At 44.5% G+C, this 26,147-nt stretch overlaps 1 long non-coding RNA gene across 1 annotated transcript; it reads left to right on the top strand.

Moving 5' to 3' along the window:
- Nucleotides 1-9,833: 9,833 nt before the first annotated feature.
- Nucleotides 9,834-10,874, top strand: LOC124678687. Its single transcript, XR_006994602.1, has 2 exons — nt 9,834-9,979; nt 10,418-10,874. It is a non-coding gene; the product is annotated as an uncharacterized LOC124678687 (long non-coding RNA).
- The last annotated feature ends 15,273 nt before the right edge of the window (nt 10,875-26,147 follow it).

Here is a 26,147-nt window from a genome sequence, read left to right as displayed (position 1 = left end):
GCTAAATTAATGGGTTTATCTACTTGATTAGTCTGCTCAAGTGCCTATTCTTAGATTGTATAGATGTGATCATTTTCATGGATTCATGGTCAACCATGTTTTGAGTTGATACCTGTTTAGACATGGTGTCTTTGTGGCTACAGCTAAGTGGCTGCTCTTGAATTTCTGATGGAGGGGACCAGATTCGCACATGCATTGCCGAATGGATAAACCTGTAAGTCTAAGAATCAACCTGTGTTTCTAGATTAACACTGATATCTGTTTTGAACTTTTGATGCTGTGCCGTTGTCTCAGTTGTTCAGTACAACACCTTCATTTGATATTATCTGTTGTGTCGTTGTCTCTATTGTGCGGCCCGATTTATCTCGATCAACTGGGTGTGTCTTCTTCGTGGTCTGATGAGTGTGGCCTGGGTACAGATCTAACCAAAAATCGTGGCTTTCAAACACAGCAGAGTTTTAAAATCAAAAGTATTTGAACGCTAGAGATTTAGCCTATTTTTTCCTTTTTCAAATAGAGATTTAGCTTATTTTTTCATTGATGCTAGGAGTTTTCAAAATAGAATAATCTTTTATCTCATATCTCCATCGAGTTATACCTAACAAATAGGTGTTTTATAGACGCTCCTATTGATGCACGAGTATTCGCAACTATTTGAAAAATGGGAATTTACCACAAAAGAAAATGTACATCCTGTGTTATGGGAGTGTCAAGCAAGAGTTACTTCGTATTTTTGAATCTTTGTTTTCCTTCAGAGTTCACTAAAGGGGCTTCAAATATTTTCTCTTCTATTTCTTAAATCTGATGTAGGAGAGATAGACCGAAGGATTTGGCTTTCCAGGGACCAACAACTACACCGATATTCTCAAGCATGGCACTCCTGATGACAGGCATATGTGAGTATGAGTATTGTTACTGTGTACACGTACATTCACATCTAAATTCCAATTTACAGAAGTTTTTCTTGTGTGCTTCTTTGTGTGTATTCCAATTTCCTAATATTATACTTCCTCCGTTCCAGATGAAACATGTAGAAGATTATTTTGGTTTTGGCATGGTCATGACCTCGGCGGAGTCGTCCGCCGCTGTCCTGCATACTCATCCCACACATACACGCGCTCAACACGCCGTCTCCGCCTTCCAACGCCCATGCGTACGCTGCCAACGCCGCAAATATGAACACCGGCTCCCTGAAGCTGCTACCTGAAGCTAAAGGTAGACTTTCTGTTTTCATCAATCTTTCCCCTGTTCCACTGTTCTGTTCATGGTGCCAAATAGTGTATTGTTGTGTTCATTCATTGATCGATTTCACTTCTATACTGTGTGTATATCCAAATAGTGCAGTGCTGTAGCATCTATTGGTTCAGATTGGTTCGTATTTTGTTTGTCTATGTTTCTGTACTTGCTGTATGAGAAACTAAGGAAGCTGGGCTTCAGATTCGTTCAAATTGGTTCATCTGCATTCCTTCAGATCGTGCAACTACTTCAGTTTACAAATCTGAACTACTACTTCTCAATACTACTTATGTTTACACGAGTTGTGTATGTACCAAATCTCAACTTCTCACATTCAAAGGTATGCATGAACCAAATATGAACTACTCCCTCTGTCTCATTAAATCTGTCTGAAATTTGACAAAATTTGGATGTATCTACATACTAGCTAGATAGTGTCTAGATACATCCCAATTTTAACAAATCTCATATAACTTTGGTGAGACGGAGGGAGTACTCCTGTTTAGACGATCTCGGTTTGTACAGGAGTACAACTTGCGCTCAGTAATGCAGGTTTGAACCATTCTGGAATTTTTGTTATTCGAAAACGCTGATTTGTTCTGTTTGTTAAGTTCTCATATTTTTTAATGTGAAATTAGCAGTAAACAATATTTAATCTGTGTCACTATAGTGTGTTCTTCTTAGTTATTACCCTTCTGTATGATTGATATAGTATGGGAGCTTTATCGGCGATTATTAGTTTAGATATTCAAGTTGGCTGATTACAGAGTTCGAATTTGATCTAACCTTTATTGATTTGATGTAATGCTACAGGTAAAGTCTCCATGCTCTTTATTAATGTAGATATATATGCTCCCCACTTATGGTATCGCACGGTATCATTCCTTATATTGTATTGTTGATGTCATGTGAAATAATCACACTTTGAGATCAAATAGAAGTGATACATCTATTTTGAACCAATGGAAATCTTACATACTTATTAAAAAGAAAATGGTTCACAAATTTTATGATTGTATTCTTTTATTGATAGAGACGTGCGTTGCACGTGCATGTTTACTAGTGATCCATAAACATGTGACTCGGAGTGACAATATTAAAATCTTTACTGAAACCGCATCCCTGCGTCTCGTGACGTGAAAAAATCTGTTTATCAGTTTGGTACATCCAGTGCTTCTCGTCTGTCCTTATACGGGCCAACATTTGTTCCTACTGGATCGATGAGTGGCCCAGCTCGAGCAGCTTCGGTCCGACTTTCCTGGCCCAATTACTACTGATTATGTATATGCATAAGGAAGATAAAGATCAACCTTCGCGAAGGGAAGTATCGTTCCGCGCTTCGTACGACAGCTTGACACGTGTCTCGAGCCAACCCACGCGGCCCCGCGCGCGAGCGAGTACGCACGCTGCGCATCGCGTATACATTCCGGGAACGAGCCAATCTACGCGGCCCCGCGAGCGAGTACATACGCTGCACATCGAGTACGTCCGCGCGGGCGAGCAAGTACGCGCGCGCAGCCAGCGATGGAACGAGTACGCGGCGAGGCAAGAATGCACCCCATTACGTCACGCATGCATTTAGCTAGCCAGGGGTTCTTCTTTTCCTAATTGATCAGGTTGTCCACGCGCGCACAAATACGCTATTGCGTCCTCAGTAAAAACGAGTACAGTTATGCAAACACACGAGTACAGTTGAACATACGGGCGAGTACAAGTATAATCACGTACATGAGCAGGTACAGTCGCGCACACGAGTAGGTACAATTGTGCACACGAGCAAGTACATGTACAGAAGTACAGTCGCACACACGAGCAGGTACAGTCACGCACACGAGCAGGTACAATCACACACAACACACGAGTACACTTGAACACACGAACGAGTACAAGTACAGTCACGCACAAGAGCAGGTACAAACACGCATACGAGCAGGTACAGTCGTGAACACGAGCAAGTACATGTACAGAAGTACACTGGCGCACACGAGCAGGTACAGTCGCGCGTAAGTACAGGTACAGTCCCGCACACGGGCGAGTACAGTTAGCGAGTAAAGGGAAAAATTGCACCAAAAACTAAAAACAGAAATACTTATCAGTTAAAACACGAGTATAGTTAGGTACACACCACAGGTACCATCATAATATTATTGGAAGTACGAAAAAAAGTATCTCCAAACCTATCAACATGGGATCTACTACCTCTGTCCGGATTTAATTGACGTGAATCTGTTCATTAGCCTTCTTCCCCCGCGTCAATTAAATTGGAACGGAGGGAGTAGTTTTGAAGATCTCGACGCGAGGATCTTAAAAGTGAAAACGGTTCGCAATTTGGACTTACGGTTATCAAGATATTTTCATTTTAAAAAAACGAATCTAGAAAAAAAGGGAAAAACTGACACAACCCAGTTTTCTCTCTCCTCCCCCATCCTCACCTTGCTTCCCTTGCGACACGTGGCGATGGCGAGCAGGGAGACCACTTTCCAGAAATTTTCTGGCACCATATAGCGCCACTTGTCGCGTGCGGAACGAATTGTCTTCCCTTCACGAAGATCGGCCTTTTTCTAGAGTTTTCGAACTATTCCAACCTAATAAAATTTAAAACATATGGAAACTGCTTGGCATGACTCGCTCGACTCCACGAGTCCACGTCCACTTCGGGGGCTAATACAGGAAATGACATGGAGATGCCAACTAATGATATTTTCATACGTAGTATATAGCAAACGGAAGAGCAATCTGGTTAGTACACGACTGATAATTGCAAGCGATGACGAGTTGACGGCATAGCAAATATAAACAATTTAATACTTTCTCCAGAATTATATAACGTGTTCTCTATATACTGTCGTTTGGCTCTAACCTCTATAACGAGACAAAGCGAAATGATCCACGTACGTGATAACTCACTACCGGAAATTACTTATTTAGCGAGTGGGCAAAATACTTGGCAAATGTTGTTCGCAACTTGGCAAAGGTTTTCCCGAGAGTTTGCGCTCGGCAAAGAGTACACGACATGCATTCCGGCGGAAAAATAATTAGTAGTTTTCCGAGAGTGTTTGCACTCGTCAAAACATACAAAACAAATATCCGATCAAAAGTAACTAATAGTTTGAACTTCTTTCTCAGAAACGACCTAACCTAACCTCTCCCACCCTCGTGCGGCGGCGCACCGCGCCGCACCGGGGTGCCCAGCCCGGTGGCCGTCCTCCCTCCCTCCCCCGTGCTCATCCCCGCCCGCCGGTGCTGCCGGAGGCGCCGCCGGGAAAAGCCCCACTGGTAGAAAAAGGGGCTTCAATCCCGGTTGGTAACGGGCTTTAATCCCAGTTGCGCAACCGGGATTAATTATGCGCGACTAAAAGCCCCCCCCCCCCCTCCCCTTTAGTCGCGGTTGCTTACGAACCGCGACTAAAGGCCCGTCCACGTGGGCGGCAGGCGTCCGTCGGGGCGGAGGACCTCCGCAGTGTTAGGGTTTTAGCCCCCCTAAATCTGGTTTCTTTTTGCTGCGTTTCATTTCTTTTATATTTTATTTTGTGTTTTATTTTAATTTCAAAGAAGTTTCAATACACATATTCTACGCTACTATACACATGTTACACGTTGATGCATATGAATGTACAATTTCAAACTTGTTTGAAATTTCAAACAAGAAGAATTCAAGAGGATTATACAATATTCAATCTCGGGTGACCAAATACAACTTCGAACAAGTTTCCATACACAATTTATGGCATCAAAAGTTCTTTGTCCTCGTAATAGTGTTCTCCTTTAGGATGGAGGACTTCCCTCACCAAAATTCCTGCTAATTCCTCTTGAATTGGTCGGAAGCGAGCTTCTGGACTAATCTTCTTCTGCAAGTCATTCCTCCGCAGTTTGATATCCGCCGCCCTCGGCTCAGAGGTGTATCTCCGGATGAACTCACAAACATAGTATCCACATAGATTGGTCCCCGGTGGCTGAGTATCCACATTAACTAACCTTCTAAATTCTAGCTCATCTTTGAATTCACCGGTTATTTCATCTGAGAACCGTTTCCAAACCCTACAAGGCAAAGAAAATTAAATGAACAAGGAAGTTATTAGTTACTTGATATCAGGAAATGAACGAAAGAGGCCGATATAGAGCGCAAATGATTGAAAATAATTACTTTTGCAGCATATTTCTCATGCCGACCCAAAGCTTTGAATCCATATTCAGAGAGTCCATGATGAGAACTCTGGAGGTGTGAAATTCAATTATTAGCAGAATCCAGTAGAACCTGCGGACACGTTACATGCACAGTCATGCATAACTCATCGATTAGACATACCATGCATGGAGTAAACAAAAGAGAATGTGCACAACACAGAAACACTCACCCAAAATGGTAAGGAAATAAAATTTGACTTTTGAGTTGCTGCTCTGTAACAAACTTGTACAAGTCTCTCTCCACGTCGCGGGGGTATTTTTCTAACACATATCCATTAACAATATGTGGCTCAATGAACCCAACATCATGGATGTTCTTTTTTTCGCATTCCCCAAGCTTCATTCTGCATAATAGCGTACACAACAATATAGTTAGGACAATATATATACTGCAGGCAATGAACGAGATGAGGTAGAAATAAATTCACGTCCATAGTCGTCTGGCAGATTCCACTCGACTTGGGATGGTGTGGTCAAAAAATCCTTAGCCCACTTCTTTTGCTTCTCACTATATACCGGCTTGGGCTCAGACACTTTTTTCGCCTTCATATTCGCCTTCCATTTCTCATGGTGAGCAGCCGCGGCCACGTTGGTTTCCTCGACACTAAGTTAAGGTCTCGGGAGGAGAGGCTTCAATGATGGCATTGGTACCCTTGTGGTCTTAGGTACATAAGGCTCCGGGTTAATAGTCTAGGAGGGAGTTGCCTTGTTGTCCCCCGTAACCGCCTGCTTCTGCTTCTTCGCCGGAGGTGGACTGGGTGGCGGCGTACCCGTCGGAGGTGGACTGGGGGGGGGCGGCGGCTGCTTACCCGCCGGAGGTGGATTGGGGGCGGCGTCGGCTGACGTGAAGGAGGTGTATGTGAACCACCACCACCACCGGAGGGTGGACTTGGGTGATTCCTCGGGGTCAGGGTGGTGGCAGGGACATCGAGGCCAGGCGTTTCGCGGTGGAGCTTAGGCGAGGTCTCCACCATCGCGCTGCGTTCACCGGAGGCTTGGCGAGGGTGGGATGGACCGCAGTGATGGCGGAGGACATGGTGGACGCGCTCCCGAGCTGGACTGGTCCGCGATGCTGCACCTAGTCAAGGAGTTATTCTTCTGCATAGACTTAAATTCAGAAATTTATATTGAAAGAGCATAAAAACAAAAAAACATTTAGGATTATACATGTGCTATAATGAATAAAGAAAAATTTCACAAATAAGTGGGCGCTAACACTTCAGCTTTGTTGCTCCTTAATATCTTATCCTTGATTACAATAATAGACCAAGACTCCATGGAGGAATCAGTAATCACAGGCATGGATGCTAATATTGATAGAGGAGAAACAACAACTTAACATCACTAAAATAAGTTAGGTCATATCACAAAAGTGAATAAACACTTGAAGAGAACGGGGGGACCTCACATGATTTAGAAGCCGGACCTCATGCATTCTCCACCACCTACAAGCTACAATACCGCACAAGACTGATAAGAAACACAAAAAAAGGAAATAATGATCAGCCTTGAAAAACGAATCTGCAAAGAAATGAAATACGAACATGTCCATTACCTGCTTGACGACCTCACAGAAATTCCTTCGAACACAATGCATGCATCCATTTCCCGTTGGTGATGCAGACGTGTATGGGAGATAGGAGAGAGGCCGGTGGGTGTTGGGAGGGGGTGGCCTGGCAAGTATGGGTAGAACGGCAGGGAGATCCAACCTCCTCCTCTCCCGCCACGCCATATCGTTGACAACTCCTGCGCTGTTGCCATGCTCGATGACGAGAGCCGCCACCTGCTGCGAGGAACTCGAGCCGCCAACTAGAGTCGTGACTCGTGACCTTCCGGCTAGGCCAAGCTAGGGAAGGGGAGCGCGGGGAGATGAGAAGGTGAGAGGAGGCGGCAGCACACGGGGCGGCGACGACAGGCGAATGGAACGAGGATATGAGTTTTTTTGGACTTGGTACAAGATAACTTGGTTAGAGGAAACGAGGGAATCAAATTCCAATTTTTTCTGAAAGACCTTGTGTTAAAAAGGAAAGAGCGGATTGTACGGAAATGCAAAATGGAACCGGGTCTAGATGCTCTCACTATCTGGACCGATCAATTGCTCTTAGATTGGTACTGGGTGTTGTATTTGCTGATGTATCTCCACCTGCAGCCAGATTTAGGAACAGTGGCAAGGACGACCACCAGCCTGCAGTCAAGTCCTTTTTGGCCGTTACAGTTGGTGCGGTACAAACGGAATGGCTAAGTCCTGGACCAGATCACCAGATCGACGGGATAGACATCGTGGGTCCCTGGGGTGCAGCGTGTGAGGATCACCAGCCACGAGGTAGACCTTGACGAGCTTGTACGTGGAGGCTGCTGCCAATGTCGTCGCCTCGCACACCAGGGACGCGGAGCTGAAGACTCTAGTGGAGAGATGCATAAGAGCACGAGTAGCACGCCGCCGGCTGACACCATGGCTCGCTACTCACGAGGACTGCGCCAGTGCGGCTTCCTTGTCCCCGTCCTGCCGCACGTCAGTGATGAACACCGTGCTCTGGCTCGATAGCTCCCAGGTAGGAAGGAGACTAACTCGTTGGTCATGCATGTGATTCGGATCATTTGACTTAAAGCAAAAGCCCAGTTGTTTGACCCTCATGAAACTCCAGAGCTTAGTATTCGGGAGAGATCACGAGGTCGGCGTTTTGCTTCGGTCCCAAACTTGATTCGGGCATTTCCTGTAAGAACTTGTTGTTTTCTTCGAGCTTAGGGGAAGTCGTTTCCTACAGTTCCTGGTAGCTGGCTTGCGGGAGCGACGGCCGTCCCTGGCCATCGAACTCTCGCGCGAGAGCGGCACGAGGAACACGTCGAAGAGTTTCTCAATGTTGGCGACGGCGAGGGCGCAGCAGGATCAGATCAAGGAGCTCCTCCGTTGCACGCTGTGCGACGAGGGCGTCCTAACGGAGCGGCTCATGACTCTACAGTAGCACATTGCCGACCGGCCACTGCCTACGTACCATGATATGGGAGCGCGAGTGCGCATCGGCATTCGCTGCATCCGGCGGCCGCGGCGGGAGTTCGAACTGCAACGGCACGGCCGACAAAGTTGACGCGGCGGTGGAGAGCAGAGCGGTCGGGCTGGCGATGCTGCTGGAGGAGCTGGCGACGGAGATCCTGACCCTGCGGCAGCCGATGAAGAAGCTGGTGACGACTAAGTAGATACACCTCCTCGTGTGCCATAGCAGCCGACGGAAGGAACGCGCATTTGCGAAGCGTGGCCTAACTTGATCTAGGGGTTAAGGGAATGAGCAATGCTACATCTACGAGATTAAATCTACGAGCTCATCTTACGGGATTACATGGGGAAAGGGGGCTGCTGCAGTTTGTTTTCCGTTCCGTCATTTTAGAATCTTGAACCACCCACACACTGCCAGATCAGCCCATAGATTTCATCCCGTAGGAATCCTCTCGTAAGTGTAGGATTATTGCAAGGGAATGAGCAATGCTACATCTACGGGATTAAATCTACGAGCTCATCTTACGGGATTACGTGGGGAAAGGGGGCTGCTGCAGTTTGTTTTCCATGTCGACTAATCCAGTAATCCTTCTCTTCTCTGCCCTATCCCCCATTCCCCATACCCTTAATTTCTTTTCGAGCTTGAGGCCGGAGCTCACGTCCAAAGGAGACGAGCATCACTTTTCCATCAAGGAGATTTTTTCCTGGATCGATCCGGTTACCCGCATTAATTTCGTCGCCAGATAAAGAGAGACCATGCCCAACCTCCTGGTCTCCCGTTACGAAAGTGTTGTCACGGTACACATCTACCGCATTATTACGTGGGCCCCGTGACTTCAATGTAGAAATACAATGGTCTATTTACCATCTTTAAAGGCACCCCGTATCTCTTGGCAAAATTAATTTGGCACAGATTTCAAACAGATGTGATTGGTCCATGTACTCCCTCCGTCCCACGGAAACTGTCGGACGGGTGAATTTGCAAAAACACCCTTAACGAATTCCCGACATAACGCCCCGTCCACGCCCTCTTCTTCCTCCCTCACCCTGCTCGCTCCGCCCCACCTGGATCCCCGGCGCTGCTCCTCCTCCGCCGACGAGCGCCGCCGTATAGCTCGCCCTCGCTTATCCCCTCCGCCGTCTATCTCCCCGGCGCCGCTCTCCTTCTGCCGTCAAGCCCCCACGCCGCTCCCCTCTCCCGACTGCGAAGATTGGACTTTTCTGTCCAAGGTTGGATTTTGTGCGATGCCGGCGGTGAGGCGGATCAAGCGATGCCGGCGGTGAGGCGGAGCGCGACGGCTGCCAAGCGGCCGTACTCCCTGTCCTGCGCAGTCGCGACGGCGGGGACATACCACTGCTCCTCCTCCCCCTTCCACGCGTCCTCGCACCGCTCCGCCGCCCCCACCGCCGCCGCGATCTGCTCCACGGCCTGCCCGTACACGCGCGCCCGGATCTTGTCCAGCGCGTCCCGCAGCACGTCGATGGTGTCTTATTCTGCTGCCAGTGCCGAAGGGGGTGTCGTTGCCGTCATGGTGAGGTTGCTGTAATCTGCAGCCGTTCCAAGTGGTTAGTTCCCGACTGTCTCTGCAATTCCGTCATTCATAGACATTTATGGATCAATGCTCCTCGCTGGAGCTGCAAAGAAACATGTAGTCCAACTCTTTTTCTGCTACTAGCTGAGCAAAGACGGCCATGTGTGACAAGTGAGGTTCAGGTTAATTTAGTGATAGACGAGGTTCAAAATTTTCAGTTAAATGTCATGGCTACCACTCACGCTAGTTAGCTACTGCTACTTTGTTGGTGTTAGTTAGCTAGAGCAAACAAAATTATTGAGGGATCAAAACAATGGACAAAAACTTTGGCTCCAATGCACTACCTTGTTCCCTGTAGCGGCAAATGGTCTTCAGTAGAAATTTCTTACTCCTTGTAGGTTTTCAGTTCTTAATTCGAGGTAGTTTCTTCAAATTGGATTATTGAGTACAGCTTAGGTGCTTAACCTGACAGGAAGGAGCTTCAGTTGCTCACATGAGATGCGAAATTGGCAATCCTTCCTCAGGTTGGAAGATATTCATCCTAAAGTGAACCAATTTAGGCAAAGAAGAAAGGTCTGGATTTTGCATCAGATTCCTATTGTGCGAGAACACAAACATAATACATGCCACTGTAATAGGTTTAACTTGTTCATGCTTGCAGCACATAAATAAAAACTGTGCTTCTTCCTGCTTTTTTACATGCCAACAAACAGGGATATCCCTTCTGTATCAAACTGGTATTGTGAAACAAATTCTAATGGTTGTTCTTTTCGCTGGAAAATAGTCAAGTTCAGTCAGACTGTTAGAGTTTATCTATACCTGTACTCGTTATGTATTTAGAGTCATATATCTGTACGGCTGGTGACCCATAGCACCATACTATAAATACAAGATTGAGAGGCTCGGGATTGTATCCGAGTAGAATCATATACCCTGTTTCTTAAATTTAACAAGAGCCAGTTCCCTGGAACTATAGTTATGAGTTTGATGTCCGATTAGACTGTCTTCTACTAGTATCTCTGTTCAATTGTTTACCCTGTAACATCATTAACATGTTTACCTGCATTTACAAACACAATATAGCAAAGTGGCATGCACTTCAAATAACTCTTTACCTTCTACTACCTCTGCTACGGATTTAATCTATGCACGGATGTAAAGCAAATGAACTAGCTGTGGTTCTAATCAAAGTCAATTAAATAAGAACGGAGGGAGTATATATTAAAGAGTGGAAACAAATTCTTAACAGTTGAGGGGTGGTTTAAGAAATCGTTATAATGAGCTGCCTCTCTGGCTCTCTCCAACATGTACACAATGTTTTCAGAATTAACCATGTTGATATACAAGGTTGATTCCATTGATTAAACAAATTCTTCCTGCAAATATTAACACAAGCTACCATAGCATATCACCTTGGTCAACACACTAATTCTATAATCTGGTAGACACCTTAGTTTCTGAAGCTACTATAGCATATCACCTTGGTAGACACTCCTGGTGTTTTATTTAATTGGCTGTAGCAATCTCCTGAGAAGTCTGAGAAGACACTGTATTATTCACCAATGTACATTGTTAAAGATCATTTATCTTTTATTTAGTTGGGTGTAGCAATATCATGAAAAGTTCAGAGATGTAGAGATTTGTTCATCAGAATTTTGTGCCCACATTGGCAGGTCCATGGAATCCACAAACGGGCAAGCAGTCCTTAAGGACCAGCAGGAGGCGCGACGGCTCGGTGATGTTGGAGGAGGTGCGTCGAGCTCGTGAGGGGAAGCAGTGGCCGGAACGGGAACAGCAGCAGCACGAGTTCCACGGCTCCCCGACGAGCGTGGATCGAGGAGGGCGAAGCTCTCAGCGAGGAGGAGGCGGAGCTCCTCCACCGCGCCCCACCGAAGGAGCTCCTCCTCTGCGCCCCATCGGCGGAGTTCCAGGTCGAGCGAAGGAGACGAGGACGAAGCGGAGATCCTCCACGAGCGGAGGGATCTGCGGACGGCGAGTGATGGCCGAGGCGTGCGGCGGCGGGGGCCGCGGACGGCCAGGAAAGCTGGAGACAGATGCGATCTTTGATTTCAGAATTAAGGACCTGATCGGAGAAGAACTGTAATTATAAGGGGGGTTTCGTCAATTTACATTTGTACAGAGCTCCCGACACTTTCCACGGGACGGAGGGAGTATCAGGATCATCTGGATCCGGGTGCCAAAACTGCACCCCCCCCCCCCCCGATTGTATCCCTATTACTACCTCCGATTTAAGGAATAAGGCGTCCTCTTTTTACGTGTTTTTTGTTTGACCAAGAATTACTTTAAATATATAAAGATTGTTTGTATAAAATTAGCATAATTAGAAAGTGCTTTTCAATACGAATCCAACGATACTAATTATGTATAATATAATCAAGATTGTGTTGCTCAATTTTTATGGTCAAAGTTCGTCTTAAAATACGTGTGTGCCTTATTCCTTGGGACGGAGATAGTATGTTATACGGATGGTGGGATAGAAGCGGAAAAGATTGAACGGTTAGGATGCTCTGATTTTCCTTCACCAAACACGTTGTACGACCTACGACCAACTTCAATATAATAATAATAATAATAATAATAATAATAATAATAATAATAATAATAATAATAATAAAACCAAGTAATCTCAACCAGTTTGCAGCATCGATTATACACACGAGTGACAAGATAAACTGAACCCAACTGCAACTGGACAAGACAAGGGAACCCAAGGAGTGTCTGCCTAAGTTAATTGTTGCTAGAGTAGTACGTATTATTTGCAGTCCTTGCTAGAGTAGATCCTTGCTAGAGTAGATGATTAAGCAAACGAGCAGGAGCTGCACCGGGACACCGTGGCGGATGAGCACTCCACGTCGGTGGAGTGGTCGTCGTGGCGACGACGGCACCTGCAGGCCACGATGAGCGCCGCGATGGCGCTCAGGACGGCGGCGATGGCGGATACCACGGTGGCGATGGTCATGACGGTGTTTTCGCCGCTGCTACTGGAGTCGTCCGTCGACCGGGGGCACGGGGGCGGCGGCTGGCACGCTAATATTGTTTAGTTTGTTATTGTATTACGCTAATATTTATCTTGCTGAATAATAATTTTTTTTACTTTTTTGTGTGTGACCAGGTGGTAAAGCTTGAGTGAGATCGTTAAGGGGCCTATAAACTAATCATGCTTAAACTTTAAGTAAGATACATAAATGAATATCTTTAAGGAATTTTTCGGAGTAGGGGGGCCATGCCCCCCTACACTAGAAAAGCTTAGCCACTATGAAAATGGGTCCTTGGTGTCGTTTCGCCCTAGAGCCCCTGAAATCTATGGACCGGCCCTGGGCACGCCGGGCAGCGAGCCGACTGGGTGACTGCCAGATCGTTGACGGGCAGCTGGCGCGGGCCGTTGAGGCAGGGCGGCTCAGCTGGGCAAGCAAGGCAGCGCGATGGCGGGTAGTTGCGGTTGACTGCGGCCGGGGGTGTTGCACCGACAGCGAGCAGCGAAATTAAACGGAGGAGGGAGATAGGAGACCAGACCAGACCTTGGTCGGAGGGAAACGGTGGGACGCTGGCGGCAGCGACGGCCACCAGCTACAGGAGGAAGAGCGCCGTCGCCGTCACGATGACGGCCGCACCCGCACCGCCCTTCTTCTTTGCCATGTCGCCGGCCGGGCTTGACGGGGGTGGAGTTGAGCTCGCGGGCGCCTTGTGCTTTTCCGCCTTGTGCTTGAGGTGCGAGCAGAGCTAGCGGGAGGTTCTGGTGTTGTGCTTTTCGGCCTTGTGCTTGAGGTGCGAGCAGAGCAGAGCAAAGCGGGAATTGAATTTATACAGGATGCTTCACTCATCCGCGCGCCTCGCCTCAGTGCTCTTGTATGTCTCTAAAACTGAATTTTCCTTCTTTCCTTTTTGGTGAGTGCTTCCATAGACCCCCAACGTCGAACGGTTATGTTGAGCGGAACACAAGGACGGCTCAGATTAATCCGCGGCGAGGGGCATGATCGACTTTTCAGCTTCGATTTGGGTACAGAAATACCCGACCCAAAACCCGCAGGACCCGTTAGCCGAGGGGGTACGCGTATCACCGCGAGAATACATACACGCCCGTACCTCTTCCGCGTACACGCCCGTACCCCTTCCGCGTACATACCCCTTCCGCGTACACGCCCGTCCATGCCCACGGGTCCACACACGGGTCCACGCCCACGCGCACAGTCCAGAAGAGTCCACTACTTTATCCCCACTCGGCCGCATCCCCTCCCCACCATCCCCATTTCTGGCAAAAAACAGAGGAGAGAAAACCCTAACCCTAGTTCTTCGGCGATCAAAGCCTCTCTCCCTACACTCCCATTTCTTCGGCGAAGCACAGATCCGGCAATGGACATGAACCTTGCCGCGGCTGCTGCTGGTTTGGAGGGCGGAGAGGGAGCGGGAGCGGCTGCGGCTGCGGGGGTGGCCGCGGGAGCGGGAGCGGCTGCGGGAGCTGCTGGTGCTGATCTGGGCGGCGGCGCTGGTGCGGTGGCAGACGGCGGCGCGGGAGCTGCTGGTGCTGATCTGGGCGACGGCGCTGATGCGGTGGCTGCTGCTACTCACGCCGCTGCCGAGAGGGAGGCGGCGTTCAAGGAAATCGACGCCTTGTACGAGGCCAGCCAGTACGTCCAGCCCTGCGAGGTAAAGCTATGTCTCCCTCTCGGATCCGGTAACCCCCGCAAAGTCGATGTAGTAGATGCGCGTGGATGCTATGTCGATCCGGTAAACGCAGCTATGTCCGCGAGTACATCGAGCCCTGCGAGGTAGATCTACTCCCTCCGTCCACAAATAAGTGGATGCGCGTGGTTTTGAAGAGACCTTGAACTTTTTGTAAAAAAATCCCTCATTCGTCACTGATTGCTTGTCCTTGATTCGTCACCGATGCGCTCTTTTACCTCTCCGGAGATTGCTGAAGCTTTGGCTCTTCGACAAGCGGTGCTGATCACTAGAAATAGGGTTTTTTCAAAGGTGATCTTCGTCATCGATTGCTTGTCCTTGATCCAACGAATAAACACCACCGTGCTTGATCGGTCTCGAGTGGGAGTGTTGATAAAGGACATCAAACTTGTCTCGTTGAATTTATTGCTGCTCGTTAAACGCTCTTTAAATGAAGCGGCACACATTTTAGCTAGATCCTGTAATCTAGCGTCCTTCGGTTTTATTTCCAATTATGCTCCGGCTTGCATCCGAAGACCCTTTGTATTGATATGGGTTAATGAATAAAGTGCCGTATTCCGTCAAAACATATGCTCATTAATCAAGAAGATGCTTATAAATGTTGTGCATGCTAGTAACAACATTGAGAAACCAAAAATGATTATTGGGGGCTGGGATCAAGGCATGCAATGAGTGACCTAAAATGATTGAAAATCATACCTAGGGTTTATCGATATCGGTGAGTGATGGCATCTTTTCCATTTACATCACTATATTCCGATGTAATATAAATGTAGTACAATGCCATCTGATTCCTCTTATACATAAATGCTTCATCGTATAGACTTTACACATTGTACTCTACCATGCCTAATGTATCCTTATTTGTGGTTGTTAAAATATTATTGAGCAATGTATCTAATATTATTTGTGAAGAACTACTTGTTCCAAAACACATATCAAATAAGGCATGCTTCCATTTAATTTGCTAATTAATCACATCATATAATTACTCCTTGCCCCAATGCATGTATCTCTTCTATTTTTTTAGGCATTAAATCAGTGAGCTAAAATGACGATCCACTTGCTCTATTTAATAGAGGCATTTAAAGAAAAAAAATGAATACAAGCTGCTGATTGGTTAGGCTGGCCATAGTGCTAGTATCAATTCGGTACTCGTGCCCCTTGTCCCGCAAAACTAATAAGGAACACACATTTGTCTGTAGTACTATGGTGGGGATTGTTAGCTACCTCTCATTTTTTGCGACCAATTGTAATAGTTCTTTCTTTCAGATGAAGTATGTTCCAAGTGAGGCATATCCAATGTCTCATCGGTTCTAATTTTCTTATAGGATTATTCCTCATGTGTAGTCTGTTTTGTTCAATGAAATGAATACTATCCTTCCAGCCAGAAGACCCTTTGTATTGATATGGGTTAATGAATAAAGTACCGTATTCTGTCAAAACATATGCTCATTAATCAAGAAGATGCTTATAAATGTTGTGCATGCTAGTAACAACATTGAGAAACCAAAAATGATTATTGGGGGCTGGGATCAAGGCATGCAATGAGTGACCTAAAATGATTGAAAATCATACCTAGGGTTTACTGATATCGGTGAGTGATGGCATCTTTTCCATTTACATCACTATATTCTGATGTAATATAAATGTAGTACAATGCCATCTGATTTCTCTTATACATAAATGCTTCATCGTATAGACTTTACACATTGTACTCTACCATGCCTAATGTATCCTTATTTGTGGTTGTTAAAATATTATTGAGCAATGTATCTAATATTATTTGTGAAGAACTACTTGTTTCAAAACACATATCAAATAAGGCCTGCTTCCATTTAATTTGCTAATTAATCACATCATATAATTACTCCTTGCCCCAATGCATGTCTCTCTTCTATTTTTTTAGGCATTAAATCAGTGAGCTAAAATGACGATCCACTTGCTCTATTTAATAGAGGCATTTAAAGAAAAAAATGAATACAAGTCTGCTGATTGGTTAGGCTGGCCATAGTGCTAGTATCAATTCGGTACTCGTGCCCCTTGTCCTGCAAAACTAATAAGGAACACACATTTGTCCGTAGTACTATGGTGGGGATTGTTAGCTACCTCTCATTTTTTGCGACCAATTGTAATAGTTCTTTCTTTCAGATGAAGTATGTTCCAGGTGAGGCATATCCAATGTCTCATCGGTTCTAATTTTCTTGTAGGATTATTCCTGATGTGTAGTCTGTTTTGTTCAATGAAATAAATACGGTCCTTCCATGTATGAAGCACATGACTAACTAATTTTATTTGCAGTACAACACAGATGACGACTGATGGCGTGTATTTCACACGTTCGTTGGGCAACCCCAAGAGGAAGGTATGATACGCACAGCAGCAAGTTTTCCCTCAGAAAGAAACCAAGGTTTATCGAACCAGGAGGAGCCAAGAAGCACGTTGAAGGTTGATGGCGGCGGGATGTAGTGCGGCGCAACACCAGAGATTCCGGCGCCAACGTGGAACCTGCACAACACAACCAAAGTACTTTGCCCCAACGAAACATTGAGGTTGTCAATCTCACCGGCTTGCTGTAACAAAGGATTAACCGTATTGTGTGGAAGATGATTGTTTGCAGAGAAAATAGTAAAAACAAGTATTGCAGCAGATTTGTATTTCAGTATTAAAAGAATGGACCGGGGTCCACAGTTCACTAGAGGTGTCTCTCCCATAAGATAAAAGCATGTTGGGTGAACAAATTCAGTCGGGCAATTGACAAATAGAGAGGGCATAACAATGCACATACATGACATGATAAGTATAGTGAGATTTAATTGGGCATTACGACAAAGTACATAGACCGCCATCCAACTGCATCTATGCCTAAAAAGTCCACCTTCGGGTTATCATCCGAACCCCTCCAGTATTAAGTTGCAAATCAACGAGACAATTGCATTAAGTATGGTGCGTAATGTAATCAACAACTACATCCTCGGACATAGCGCCAATGTTTTATCCCTAGTGGCAACAAGCACAACACAACCTTAGAACTTTCTCGTCATTCGTCCTGGTGTCAATGCGTGCATGAACCCACTATCGAGCATAAGTACTCCCTCTTGGAGTTAAAAGTAAAAACTTGGCCATAGCCTCTACTAGAAACGGAGAGCATGCAAGATCATAAACAACACATGTGTAATAACTTGATAATTAACATGACATGGTATTCTCTATCCATCGGATCCCGACAAACACAACATATAGAATTACGAGATAGATGATCTTGATCATGTTAGGCAGCTCACAAGATCCAACAATGAAGCACAATGAGGAGAAGACAACCATCTAGCTACTCGCTATGGACCCATAGTCCAGGGTGAACTACTCACTCATCACTCCGGAGGCGACCATGGCGGTGTAGAGTCCTCCGGGAGATGAATCCCCTCTCCGGCAGGGTGCCGGAGGAGATCTCCCGAATCCCCCGAGATGGGATCGGCGGCGGCGGCGTCTCAGGAAGGTTTTCCGTATCGTGGTTTTTCGCATCGTGGGTTTCGCGACGGAGGCTTTAAGTAGGCGGAAGGGCGAGTCGGGGCCGGACGAGGGGCCCACACCAAGGGCGGCGCGGGCCCCCCCTTGGCCGCGCCGCCATGTGGTCTGGCCACCTCGTGGCCCCACTTCGTATGTTCTTCGGTCTTCTGGAAGCTCCGTGGAAAAATAGGCCCCTGGGTCTTTGTTTCGTCCAATTCCGAGAATATTTCGTTACTAGGATTTCTAAACCAAAAACAGCAGAAAACGAGAACCGGCACTTCGGCATCTTGTTAATAGGTTAGTTCCGGAAAATGCACGAATATGACATAAAGTGTGCATAAAACATGTAGGTATCATCAATAATATGGCATAGAACATAAGAAATTATCGATACGTCGGAGACGTATGAAGCATCCCCAAGCTTAGTTCTGCTCGTCCCGAGCAGGTAAAACGATAACAAAGATAATTTCGAAGTGATATGCCATCATAACCTTGATCATACTATTTGTAAACATATGTAGTGGATGCAGCGATCAAAACAATGGTGATGACATGAGTAAACAGGTGAATCATATAGCAAAGACTTTTCATGAATAGTACTTCAAGACAAGTATTAATAAGTCTTGCATAAGAGTTAACTCATAAAGCAATAAATCAAAGTAAAGGTATTGACGCAACACAAAGGAAGATTAAGTTTCAGCGGTTGCTTTCAACTTGTAACATGTATATCTCATGGATAATTGTCAACATAGAGTAATATAACAAGTACAATATGCAAGTATGTAAGAATCAATGCACAGTTCACACAAGTGTTTGCTTCTTGAGGTGGAGAGAAATAGGTGAACTGACTCAACATAAAAGTAAAGAGAATGGTCCTTCAAAGAGGAAAGCATCGATTGCTATATTTGTGCTAGAGCTTTTATTTTGAAAACATGAAACAATTTTGTCAACGGTAGTAATAAAGCATATGAGTTATGTACATTATATCTTACAAGTTGCAAGTCTCATGCATAGTATACTAATAGTGCCCGCACCTTGTCCTAATTAACTTGGACTACCGGATCTTTGCAATGCACATGTTTTGACCAAGTGTCACAATGGGGTACCTCCATGCCGCCTGTACAAAGGTCTAAGGAGAAAGCTCGCATTTTGGATTTCTCGCTTTTGATTATTCTCAACTTAGACATCCATACCGGGACAAAATGGACAACAGATAATGGACTCCTCTTTAATGCATAAGCATGTGGCAACAATTATTATTCTCATATGAGATTGAGGATATATGTCCAAACTGAAACTTCCACCATGAATCATGGCTTTAGTTAGCGGCCCAAAGTTCTTCTCCAACAACATGCATGCTCCAACCATGAAGGTGGTAGATCTCTCTTGCTTCAGACAAGACGGACATGCATAGCAACTCACATGATATCCAACAAAGAATAGTTGATGGCGTCCCCAGAAGCATGGTTATCGCTCAACAAGCAACTTAATAAGAGATAAAGTGCATAAGTACATATTCAATACTACAATAGTTTTTAAGCTATTTGTCCCATGAGCTATATATTGCAAAGGTGAATGATGGAATTTTAAAGGTAGCACTCAAGCAATTTACTTTGGAATGGCGGATAAATACCATGTAGTAGGTAGGTATGGTGGACATAAATGGCATAGTGGTTGGCTCAAGTATTTTGGATGCATGAGAAGTATTCCCTCTCGATACAAGGTTTAGGCTAGCAAGGCTATTTGAAACAAACACAAGGATGAACGGTACAGCAAAACTCACATAAAAGACATATGGTAAACATTATAAGACTCCATACCGTCTTCCTTGTTGTTCAAAACTCAATACTAGATGTTATCTAGACTCTAGAGAAACCAAATATGCAAACCAAATTAGCAAGCTCTAAGTATTTCTTCATTAATGGGTGCAAAGTATATGATGCAAGAGCTTAAACATGAGCACAACAATTGCCAAGTATCAAATTATCCAAGACATTTTAGAGTTACTACATGTATCATTTTCCAATTCCAACCATATAACAAATTAACGAAGAAGAAACTTCGCCATGAATACTATGAGTAGAGCCTAAGGACATATTTGTCCATATGCACCAGCGGAGCGTGTCTCTCTCCCATAAGTGAATGCTAGGATCCATTTTATTCAAACAAAACAAAAAAAACAAAAACAAACCAACGCTCCAAGCAAAGTGCATAAGATGTGACGGAATAAAAATATAGTTTCAGGGGAGGAACCTGATAATGTTGTCGATGAAGAAGGGGATGCCTTGGGCATCCCCAAGCTTAGACGCTTGAGTCTTCTTATAATATGCAGGGGTGAACCACCGGGGCATCCCCAAGCTTAGAGCTTTCACTCTCCTTGATCATATTGCATCATACTCCTCTCTTGATCCTTGAAAACTTCCTCCACACCAAACTCGAAACAACTCATTAGAGGGTTAGTGCATAATAAAAATTCACATGTTCAGAGGTGACACAATCATTCTTAACACTTCTGGATATTGCATAAAGCTACCTGGACATTAGTGGATCAAAGAAATTCATCCAACATAGCAAAAGAGGCAATGCGAAATAAAAGACAGAATCTGTCAAAACAGAACAGTCCGTAAAGATGGATTTTATTAGGCCACCAGACTTGCTCAAACGAAAATGCTCAAATTGAATGAAAGTTGCGTACATATCTGAGGATCATGCTCGTAAATTGGCGTAATTTTCTGAGCTACCTACAGGGAGATAGACCCAGATTCGTGACAGCAAAGAAATCTGGAACTGCGCAGTAATCCAAATCTAGTACTTACTTTTCTATCAAAGACTTTACTTGGCACAACAAAACTAAAAACTAAGATAAGGAGAGGTTGCTACAGTAGTAAACAACTTCCAAGACACAAATATAAAACAAAAATACTGGAGTAAAAACATGGGTTGTCTCCCATAAGCGCTTTTCTTTAACGCCTTTCAGCTAGGCGCAGAAAGTGTAACTCAAGTAACATCAAGAGACGAAGTATCAACATCATAATTTGTTCTAATAATAGAATCATAAGGTACCTTCATTCTCTTTCTAGGGAAGTGTTCCATACCTTTCTTGAGAGGAAATTGATATTTAATATTACCTTCCTTCATATCAATAGTAGCACCAACGGTTCGAATAAAAGGTCTTCCCAATATAATGGGGCAAGATGCATTGCATTCAATATCCAAGACAACAAAATCAACGGGGACAAGGTTATTGTTAACCATAATATGAACATTATCAACTTTCCCCAAAGGTTTCTTTTAGCATTATCAGCGAGATTAACATCCAAATAATAATTCTTCAATGGTGGCAAGTCAAGCATATCATAGACTTTTTTAGGCATAACGTAAATACTTGCACCAAGATCACATAAGGCATTACAATCAAAATCTTTGACTCTCATTTTAATGATGGGCTCCCAACCATCCTCTAACTTTCTAGGAATAGAAGTTTCAAGTTTTAGTTTCTCTTCTCTAGCTTTTATGAGAGCATTTGTAATATGTTTTGTGAAAGCCAAATTTATAGCGCTAGCATTGGGACTTTTAGCAAGTTTTTGTAAGAACTTTATAACTTCAGAGATATGGCAATCATCAAAATCTAAATCATTACAATCTAAAGCAATGGGATTATCATCCCCAAGGTTGGAAAAAATTTCAGCAGCTTTATCACAAGCGGTTTAATGAGCTTTAGCAGCTTCGAGTAGTTTTGCGCGCTTTGCACTAGGAGTAGAAGCATTGCCAACACCAATTATTTTACCATTGATAGTAGGAGGTGCAGCAACATATGAGTCATTAGCATTGCTAGTGGTGGTAATAGTCCAAACTTTAGCTACATTTTCTTTTTTAGCTAGTTTTTCATTTTCTTCTCTATCCCACCTAGCACGCAGTTCAGCCATTAATCTTATATTCTCATTAATTCTAACTTGGATGGCATTTGCTGTAGTAACAATTTTATTTTCAATATCCCTATTAGGCATAACTTTCGATTTCAAAAGATCAACATCAGAGGCAAGACTATCAACTCTAGAAACAAGAATATCAATTTTATTGAGCTTTTCCTCAACGCATTTGTTAAAGGCAGTTTGTGTACTAATAAATTCTTTAAGCATGGCTTCAAGTCCAGGGGGTGTGTTCCTATTATTGTTGTAAGAATTCCCATAAGAATTAGCATAACCTTTACCATTATTATAAGGATATGGCCTATAGTTATTACTAGAATTGTTCCGATAAGCATTGTTGTTGAAATTATTATTTTTAATGAAGTTTACATCAACATGTTCTTCTTGGGCAACCAATGAAGCTAATGGAACATTATTAGGATCAACATTAGTCCTATCATTCGCAAGCATAGACATAATAGCATCAACTTTATCATTCAAGGAAGAGGATTCTTCAACGAATTTACCTTCTTACCTTGTGGAGCTCTTTCCGTGTGCCATTCAGAGTAATTAACCATCATATTATCAAGAAGCTTTGTTGCTTCACCAAGAGTGATGGACATAAAGGTACCTCCAGCAGCTGAATCCAATAAATTCCGCGAAGAAAAATTTAGTCCCGCATAGAAGGTTTGGATGATCATCCAAGTAGTCGATCCATGGGTTGGGCAATTTTTAACCGGAGATTTCATTCTTTCCCAAGCTTGAGCAACATGTTCATTATCTAATTGTTTAAAATTCATTATGCTACTCCTCAAAGATATAATTTTAGCAGGGGGATAATATCTACCAATAAAAGCATCCTTGCATTTAGTCCAGGAATCAATACTATTCTTAGGCGAGAGATAGCAACCAATCTTTAGCTCTTCCTCTTAATGAGAAAGGGAACAATTTTAATTTTATAATATCACCATCTACATCTTTATATTTTTGCATTTCACATAGTTCAACAAAATTATTGAGATGGGCAGCAGCATCATCGAACTAACACTGAGAAAATTGCTCTCGCATAACAAGATTAAGTAAAGCGGGTTTAATTTCAAAGAATTCTGTCTGTAGTAGCAGGTGGAGCAATAGGTGTGCATAAGAAATCATTATTATTTGTGCTAGTGAAGTCACACAACTTAGTATTTTCAGGGTTGGCCATTTTTAGCAATAGTAAATAAAGCAAACTAGATAAAATAAATGCAAGTAAACTAATTTTTTTGTGTTTTTGATATAGCGAACAAGACAGTAAATAAAGTAAAGCTAGCAACTAATTTTTTTGTGTTTTGATATAAGTGCAGCAAACAAAGTAGTAAATAAAATAAAGCAAGACAAAAACAAAGTAAAGAGATTGAGAAGTGGAGACTCCCCTTGCAGCGTGTCTTGATCTCCCCGGCAACGGCGCCGAAAAATATGCTTGATGGCGTGTATTTCACACGTTCGTTGGGCAACCCCAAGAGGAAGGTATGATGCGCACAGCAGCAAGTTTTCCTCGGAAAGAAACCAAGGTTTATCGAACCAGGAGGAGCCAAGAAGCACGTTGAAGGTTGATGGCGGCGGGATGTAGTGCGGCGCAACACCGGAGATTCCGGCGCCAACGTGGAACCCGCACAACACAACCAAAGTACTTTGCCCCAACGAAACAGGTGAGGTTGTCAATCTCACCGGCTTGCTGTAACAAAGGATTAACCGTATTGTGTGGAAGATGATTGTCTGCAGAGAAAACAGTAAAAACAAGTATTGCAGCAGATTTGTATTTCGATATTAAAAGAATGGACCGGGGTCCACAGTTCACTAGAGGTGTCTCTCCCATAAGATAAAAGCATGTTGGGTGAACAAATTACAGTCGGGCAATTGACAAATAGAGAGGGCATAACAATGCACATACATGACATGATAAGTATAGTGAGATTTAATTGGGCATTACGACAAAGTACATAGACCGCCATCCAACCGCATCTATGCCTAAAAAGTCCACCTTCGAAGTTATCATCCGAACCCCTCCAGTATTAAGTTGCAAAGCAACGGACAATTTCATTAAGTATGGTGCGTAATGTAATCAACAACTACATCCTCGGACATAGCGCCAATGTTTTATCCCTAGTGGCAACAAGCACAACACAACCTTAGAACTTTCGTCACTCGTCCTGGTGTCAATGCGGTATGAACCCACTATCGAGCATAAGTACTCCCTCTTGGAGTTAAAAGTAAAAACTTGGCCAGAGCCTCTACTAGAAACGGAGAGCATGCAAGATCATAAACAACACATGTGTAATAACTTGATAATTAACATGACATGGTATTCTCTATCCATCGGATCCCGACAAACACAACATATAGAATTACGGATAGATGATCTTGATCATGTTAGGCAGCTCACAAGATCCAACAATGAAGCACAATGAGGAGAAGACAACCATCTAGCTACTGCTATGGACCCATAGTCCAGGGGTGAACTACTCACTCATCACTCCGGGAGGCGACCATGGCGGTGTAGAGTCCTCCGGGAGATGAATCCCCTCTCCGGCAGGTGCCGGAGGAGATCTCCGGAATCCCCCGAGATGGGATCGGCGGCGGCGACGTCTCCGGAAGGTTTTCCGTATCGTGGTTTTTCGCATCGGGGGTTTCGCGACGGAGGCTTTAAGCAGGCGGAAGGGCAGAGTCGGGGCCGGACGAGGGGCCCACACCACGGGCGGCGCGGGCCCCCCTTGGCCGCGCCGCCATGTGGTCCGGCCACCTCGTGGCCCCACTTCGTATGTTCTTCGGTCTTCCGGAAGCTCCGTGGAAAAATAGGCCCCTGGGTCTTTGTTTCGTCCAATTCCGAGAATATTTCGTTACTAGGATTTCTGAAACCAAAAACAGCGAGAAAACGAGAACCGGCACTTCGGCATCTTGTTAATAGGTTAGTTCCAGAAAATGCACGAATATGACATAAAGTGTGCATAAAACATGTAGGTATCATCAATAATATGGCATAGAACATAAGAAATTATCGATACGTCGGAGACGTATCAACGACGTCGACGAGGACAACTTTGAGTCCTACGTGCAGAGGCAGGTCAAGGGATTCGAGTCTCGGATTCTGAAGACAGTGCGTAGGGGAAGGCATGCTTGCCCCTTCTGTCCCTGCAAGGTGAAGGACGGCTTGCTGGCTTCCCTTGAGATGCATGCTATGGACACTCGCCGGAGCGCCCACGAGTGGCGAGGGCAAGGCCGACCACGAGGCACTTGTAAGGTTCCCGCTGGGTCCTCGCCTTCCCCGTTTCTGCGAGGATCCTCAAGAGGCGTCGCAACATGTGAACCTCTACCATGCATGTCTCAGCCCGATGCTCGCCGCCGTATATATATGTTATGTCCTTGGAGCTTATTTCTGTCTAGTTGTAATGGATAACTAAGAACTTTTAGGTTTAATGTGTGTACGTAGAACCTTAAGTTCTACTTATGGAATTTCTTAGTACTAAGAACTTATATCTCCAGTGTTATGCATGAATGCCCGCTTGTTTAGATAAATGCTAGTTATAACTGTTATGCATGAATGCCTTGTTTAGACAAATGCTAGTTATAAGCTGTTATGTATGAATGCCTTGTTTAGATAAATGCTAGTTATAACTGTTACTCTTTTATCTAGATAAATGCTAGTTATAACTGTTATGCATGAATGCTTTGTTTGTTATTCTCATGCATAGATAGTTTTTCACATAGACTGCTCAGTCTCCGTAGCCAAACTTGTTCGATCCCTCGATAACAAAGTCATTGCCACGTAGAGATGTTAGCTAAAATCAACAAGTTTGATTACCATAGAAGGTACAGGTAAAAAGGAGTAAAAAATAGTCACTTTGATTTGTTCTATTTGTAGGATAACGTTGCATAGAAAACAAAAATTTTCCTACCGCGAACACGCAATCCAAGCCAAGATGCAATCTAGAAGACGGTAGCAACGAGGGGGTATTGAGTCTCACCCTTGAAGAGATTCCAAAGCCTACAAGATGAGGCTCTTGTTGCTGCGGTAGACGTTCACTTGCCGCTTGCAAAAGCGCGTAGAAG

Source organism: Lolium rigidum, chromosome 7 (assembly GCF_022539505.1).
Source record: "Lolium rigidum isolate FL_2022 chromosome 7, APGP_CSIRO_Lrig_0.1, whole genome shotgun sequence".
Classification (NCBI taxonomy): domain Eukaryota; kingdom Viridiplantae; phylum Streptophyta; class Magnoliopsida; order Poales; family Poaceae; genus Lolium; species Lolium rigidum.
Note: the sequence above shows the minus strand (reverse complement) of the source record. Positions and strands in the feature narration are given on the sequence as shown.